The sequence below is a fragment of the Rutidosis leptorrhynchoides genome, chromosome 11 (assembly GCF_046630445.1).
Source record: "Rutidosis leptorrhynchoides isolate AG116_Rl617_1_P2 chromosome 11, CSIRO_AGI_Rlap_v1, whole genome shotgun sequence".
In the NCBI taxonomy this organism is placed as follows: domain Eukaryota; kingdom Viridiplantae; phylum Streptophyta; class Magnoliopsida; order Asterales; family Asteraceae; genus Rutidosis; species Rutidosis leptorrhynchoides.
The window spans coordinates 220,768,281-220,774,518 of record NC_092343.1 but is presented as its reverse complement, the minus strand read 5'-3'; the positions used below and the strand labels follow the sequence as shown (position 1 = coordinate 220,774,518).

General features: G+C 34.1%; 1 non-coding gene across 1 annotated transcript; it reads left to right on the top strand.

Moving 5' to 3' along the window:
• The first annotated feature begins 4,286 nt into the window (after positions 1-4,286).
• Positions 4,287-4,393, top strand: LOC139878935 (small nucleolar RNA R71). Its single transcript, XR_011769796.1, has one exon. It is a non-coding gene; the product is annotated as a small nucleolar RNA R71 (small nucleolar RNA).
• Positions 4,394-6,238: the final 1,845 nt, after the last annotated feature.

Sequence of the window (6,238 nt, the reverse complement as noted above, 5' to 3'; positions counted from 1 at the left end):
GAGCTCAAGAGAATTACACTACCACGGAGAAGGAGCTACTAGTCGTAGTATTCGCCTTCGACAAATTCCGTTCCTATCTCATTCTATCCAAGACTACAGTCTATACAGATCATTCAGCCCTTAAATATCTATTCACTAAGCAAGACGTGAAACCAAGACTCCTACGATGGATCTTACTCCTTCAGGAATTCGATATTGAGATTAAAGATAAGAAAGGAGCAGAGAACGTCGCAGCAGATCATCTTAGTCTTTTAGAGAACCCAGCGATGGAAAAACTTGCTGAACAAGATATCAGAGATAAATTTCCGGAAGAACAGCTTATGAGTTTAGGACAAACTCACATAGGATCACAATTTACTGACACTCCTTGGTATGCCGACATGGCCAACTACCTAGTTGCCAGAGTTGTACAAAAGGGAATGAGTATCTCCCAAAGAAGGAAGTTCTTCAGGGATGCCAAGTACTACTACTGGGAAGATCCTTACCTGTTTAGAATTTGCCCTGATCAGATAATCAGGAGGTGCGTAGATGAAAAGCAAGCAGCAGGGATTCTTCACCAATGTCACCATGGAACAACTGGAGGTCATCATGGAGCAAATTTAACCGCGGGAAAAGTCTACGAATTAGGATTCTACTGGCCGTCTATATTCCGAGATGCGCAAGAGCTTGTAAAGCGTTGCGACGCATGCCAAAGGAAAGGTATTATCTCTATGAAGAACGAGATGCCTCGGACTACTATCCAAGCTTGCGAGATCTTTGATATATGGGGATTAGACTTCATGGGCCCATTCCCAAACTCTAACGGGAAAGAATACGTCCTCGTAGCAGTAGATTACGTCTCCAGATGGGTCAAAGCTCAAGCATTTCCAACTAATGATGCCAAAGTCGTCACAAATTTCCTGAAGATACTCTTCTGCAGATTTAGAGCTCCCCGTGCGATAATAAGTGATAGAGGCACATACTTCGGTAATACTCAATTTATGAAGGTGAATCAACAATACGGAGTTACCCACAAAATGTCCACTGCCTATCATCCGTAGACCAACGGACAAGTAGAGGTCACGAACAGAGCACTCAAAAGAATCTTAGAACGAACTGTCGGCCATCATGGAAATAAATGGGCCGAGAAGCTAGATGATGCTCTGTGGGCATTCTGGACTGCCTACAAGAATCCTCTAGGAACTACACCCTACTGCATGATCTATGGAAAAGCTTGTCACCTTCCGCTGGAACTTGAATATAAAGCTCTCTGGGCACTGAAGACCTGCAACCTCGATCCCTCAGTTACCGAAAGACATAAAAAAATGCAAATGAACGAACTCGCCGAATTGAGAGACCAAGCATATGAAATGTCATACATCTTTAAGGAACGAACAAAGCTTACGCATGATGCAAAATTGATCCCTACAAAGTTCGCCCCTGGAGATAAAGTTCTTCTCTTCAATTCTCGGTTCAAGAAGTACGCAGGAAAATTTAGATCAAGATGGAGTGGCCCATACAAAGTTTTACACGCTTTTCCACATGGAGCCATGGAATTGGAAGGACTTACTGGTAACTTCAAGGTCAATGGCCACCGGTTGAAAGCTTATCTAGAAGACCACGATAAGGAGGAGCACATTTTCTCCATTGATCCATTCTGAAGATCTGACAAGGAAAAGTCGAGCTGTAACGACTTGATAAACAAAGCGCTCTTGGGAGGCACCCCTTGCTTATCCTTTTTATTACTTATTTATTTTAAACTTTTTAATTTTAAACACTTAAATATATATATATATATATATATATATATATATATATATATATATATATATATATATATATATATATATATATATATTAATAAAAATTAAAAATATAGCGTTTTAGCATCCCCGGCAGCGGCGCCAAAAACTTGATGTCTGCAGCGGTGTATACGAAATACTATTATTTTTAATACGAAATACGGTACAATTTACACAAGTTTTATTATTTATTTATAGATGGGATATACCTAAACCTTGCTACAACACTTATAGGTAGTGTACCTAATCGTAGAGTAGTGTAGTTTTTAGTAAGTCCGGTTCGTTCCATAAGGAGCTAGCTGAGTTTAACGCTATATTTTTAAAAACTATATTTATATAAAATATATATAATTATATATAGTAATATTATTATAAAAGGGGGTTTTTACCGTTTAATGACCGGTTTGTCGATTTTATATTTTAAGCGTAAAAATAAATGACAATAATTAAAGTGCGTACAAAAATACAAATAAAGCGTAAAAAAATAAATTGCGATAAAGTAAATTGCAGTAAATAAAATGACAGTAAATAAAAGTACGATGAAATATGAAATAAAAAAATTATGCTTATTTAAACTTCCGTAACCATGATGTTTGACGTTTTGATCTTAATTTATTTATCTAGGTTAATTGTCCTTTGCCCTGGATTTATTTGATACCTATCTGGTTTTTGTCCATAATAGTCCATCGGTCATAATTATAAAATGCTCATCAAATTAACCTTATTCTCGAAGTCAAATATTCCAACTAATTAGGGATTCGAACGTTAACAAGGTTTTAATATTTTGTTTGATGATTACAACAGGTTATCAACTGCGTATAATCCAAGGTTTTAATACTTTGTTAACAATTACACCAATTACCCTTATATGTAATCTACCCCTGTTTTAATAAGATATGAACATTAATTTACCCACTTGATCAGTTTGAATAATCAATTACCCAGCCCGAATAATTAATTAAATGATCGTAAAAGATGTCGTATAAACGTCACTAAATAGGACATGCATAATCATTTAATAATTATTAGATTAACTAATTTGAAGATAGGTTCGACAGATTCCAATGAGTTGTCATTTGATTAGACAATACCCCCCATCTATTAATAGTTCATAGTCCAATGTCCACAAGTGTCGGTCTTTTGTCCAAACCTCAATTATGGTACAAAATCCAATAACCCCGTCTTTAATATTTAGTCCAACATCACGATTACTTCAGCTCAAATAAGCATAATAATAACTTAGTTACGAGACATTAATTTAAAAAGGAAGAACATAGCTTACAGTGGTGATTAATCGCGTAGCGTTACACGGACAGAGTTCTGACTTAAAACCCGTAAAATATTTCTTACAATAACCCAACTAAACCATAATTTATTATTAATCTTAAATTAAAATTATAATTATAATTATAAATATAAATATAAACTGAGAAAGGAAAAGAAAAAGGGTGTTGGATTCGGCAGAAGCTCGTGCCTTTTATAGGAGATTTCTGACTTTAGCTGCTCCGCGAGTGTGGTACTTTTGTGCCTTACAGCTCCGCGAGTGCAGAGCTTCGGATTCCAGCTCACCAATTTTTGGCCATTTGCTTGTCGACATAATTAATAAATATATATAATATATATATAATTATATATATATATATTATATTATATTCTGATGCTGGTTTTTCAGAATTCGTTGATACCATATTAACATTCTCATTTCGAGGATTTACTTCAGTATTACTCGGTAGCTTTCCTTGTTCCCTCTCACTCATCATGCTAGCAAGAGTACCTATGTTTTTTTCTAGATTCAAAATGGAAGCTTGTTGAGTTCTTAATGACTGATCAAACCTCTCATTTGTTTGGGTTTGAGATGTAATAAATTGTATTTGAGATTCCATTAGCTTTGCCATCATTTCTTCCCGATTTGACTTTTTCTCTTCGGTTTTTTGTGGTGGTTTATACAAGCCAGGTCTTTGTTGATTGAAAGTGTTGTTTTGAGTTGGATGGTTATTCAGACCTTGTTGGTTGTATGAGTTATTGTTGGGTCTATTTGGATTGTAAAGAATGTTTTGATTTCGATTAAAGTTTGGCCTTGGCGGTTGATAATTATTTTGATAATTATTTCCCTGCCTTTGGTTCATGTAGGAAACATTCTCACGTTGTTCCATCGTTTACTCGATGTGACAATCTTTTGTTAAGTGTGGTCCACCGCATTGCTCACAACTGATTTGTATTGCGTAAATATCTTTAGACATCTTTTCCATTCGTCTCTCGAAAGCATCTATTTTTGCGGAAACGGAATCAAAGTCATGGCTAGAATCGGCTCTAGCCGCTTTAGATGAATGAAAAATATCTTTTTTCTGGTGCCACTCATGTGAGTGGGAGGTTGTGTTATCAATTATTTTGTGAGCTTCGGTTACGGTTTTCTTCATAATGGAACCACCAGCTGCTGTGTCGATATCTTTTCGTGTAGCAACGTCGACACCTTGGTAGAATATTAACACTATTTGATAAGTGTCTAAACCGTGTTGAGGACATCCTCTCAATAATTTTTCGAATCTTGTCCACGCCTCATATAATGTTTCATTTGGCTTTTGTGCGAACGTAACAATTTCTCCTTAAAGTCTCACGGCATTAGATGCCGGAAAGAATCTTTTAAGAAATTTCTCAACTAAAATATCCCATGTGTCAATCGCTCCTTCAGGTAATGATTCTAACCAATCTTTGGCTTCTCCCTTTAAAGTCCAAGGAAACAACATGAGATAGATCTGTTCATCCTCAACTTCTCTGATTTTGAATAGAGTACAGATCCTATTAAAGGTTCGAAGATGTTCGTTTGGATCTTCTTTTGGCGTACCACTATATTGGCATTGATTAGTTACCATGTGTAGGATTTGTCCTTTGATTTCATAATCTGGCGCATTAATGTCTGGCTTAATAATGGCGTGACCTTGGCCAGTGCGTGTGGCTTTCATTCGGTCTTCCATACTTAGAGGTTCAGTTACTTCCATAATTAAATTTGTTGAATCTGAATCACTAGAAGATTCTGATTTAACGGTTTGTGGTTCAGGAGGAATGATTAGTGGTTCAGGATCTTGGAATTGTCCTTGAATATCCTACGGGTTCTCAATTGTGAGGTCGGGTTCAAAGAATGGATTATCGGAAATTTGAATTGAAGTACTCGTTCGACTAGATGATGATTCTAAAGAAAAATAAATGGCGACAATATTGGCTAGATTTCTTGATCGGGTTACAGGTGGTGAACGTATGAAAGGTGGTGAACGTTTTGCTCGGTGCATTCACTGAATATCCTATTAGAAATTATATAAGTTATCAAATTAATAGACTTTTCTGCTTTTGCCCACGTTTCGAATAGCCAAAAGATGCAGCAGGGAGCCAGGATCCTTTAAGTCAGAAAATCCACAACTCAGCCACTAACAAATCCAACTATTACTACGAAGCAGAAAATTTTGGATGTCTATCAATTTAACCGCTTAAAATATTTTTTTCGTCGAAGTTTAAAGAAAATTCTATGTCCTAAAATTAGAGCGTAGAAATGAGAAAGAAGAAGAGTGCGTCGAAAAACGTCGAAAAAAATAAAAGGTTGAAAAATAATAATAATAAAGTAAAGCGTCGAAACTTAAAAGTCTAAAAACTAAATATTAAAAATTACGTCTAAAGGAATTAAAGCTTAAAAGGAATTCTATATCCAAAAAAAGCAAAAACTTAATTAGGCACTAAAATCTATTTAAAACTAAAGCGATAAGTGATGTCGTAAAATTCTAAAGCGCTTAAGTCTAAATCTAAAGAAAAAGCACTTAAGGGATTTTACGGCAAACCCTAGAAATCTAGAAATATAAAATAACTACGGCAAAAACTAAGTTTATAACTAATTACGAATGATAAATATACAAATTACGATTAAACGAAATAAAAAGATACAAAATATAAAAATAAAACTTAAAGTTATAAAAATACAATTTTTATAAATATATTATTATTTTATAAAAGTATTAATTTATATATTAATAAAACTAATTAAAACTTAAAAATACTAAAACTAATTAATATTAAACTAAAACCCTAATTATTATTAATTATAAATAATTATAACCCTAACTGCGTAATTAATGCGTACCAGGTTTCAGTCTGTCAGACTGCTCCGCGAGTGCGGATCCTAGCTGTCCAATAGTTCTGCGAGTGCGGAGGATGCGAGTTCAAATGAGCTGCAGGCTCAAATTACGCAGGTTCGGCATTTTTTTAAAAATTTTATAAAATATAACTTAAATAAAACTTATATTTTGATAATTACTTATTAGTTTTTGTAACTAAAAATAAAAAGTTTTTAATTATAAACACTTATATATATATATATATATATATATATATATATATATATATATATATATATATATATATATATATATAATATAATTATATTATTAATAAAAATTAAAAATATAGCGTTTTAG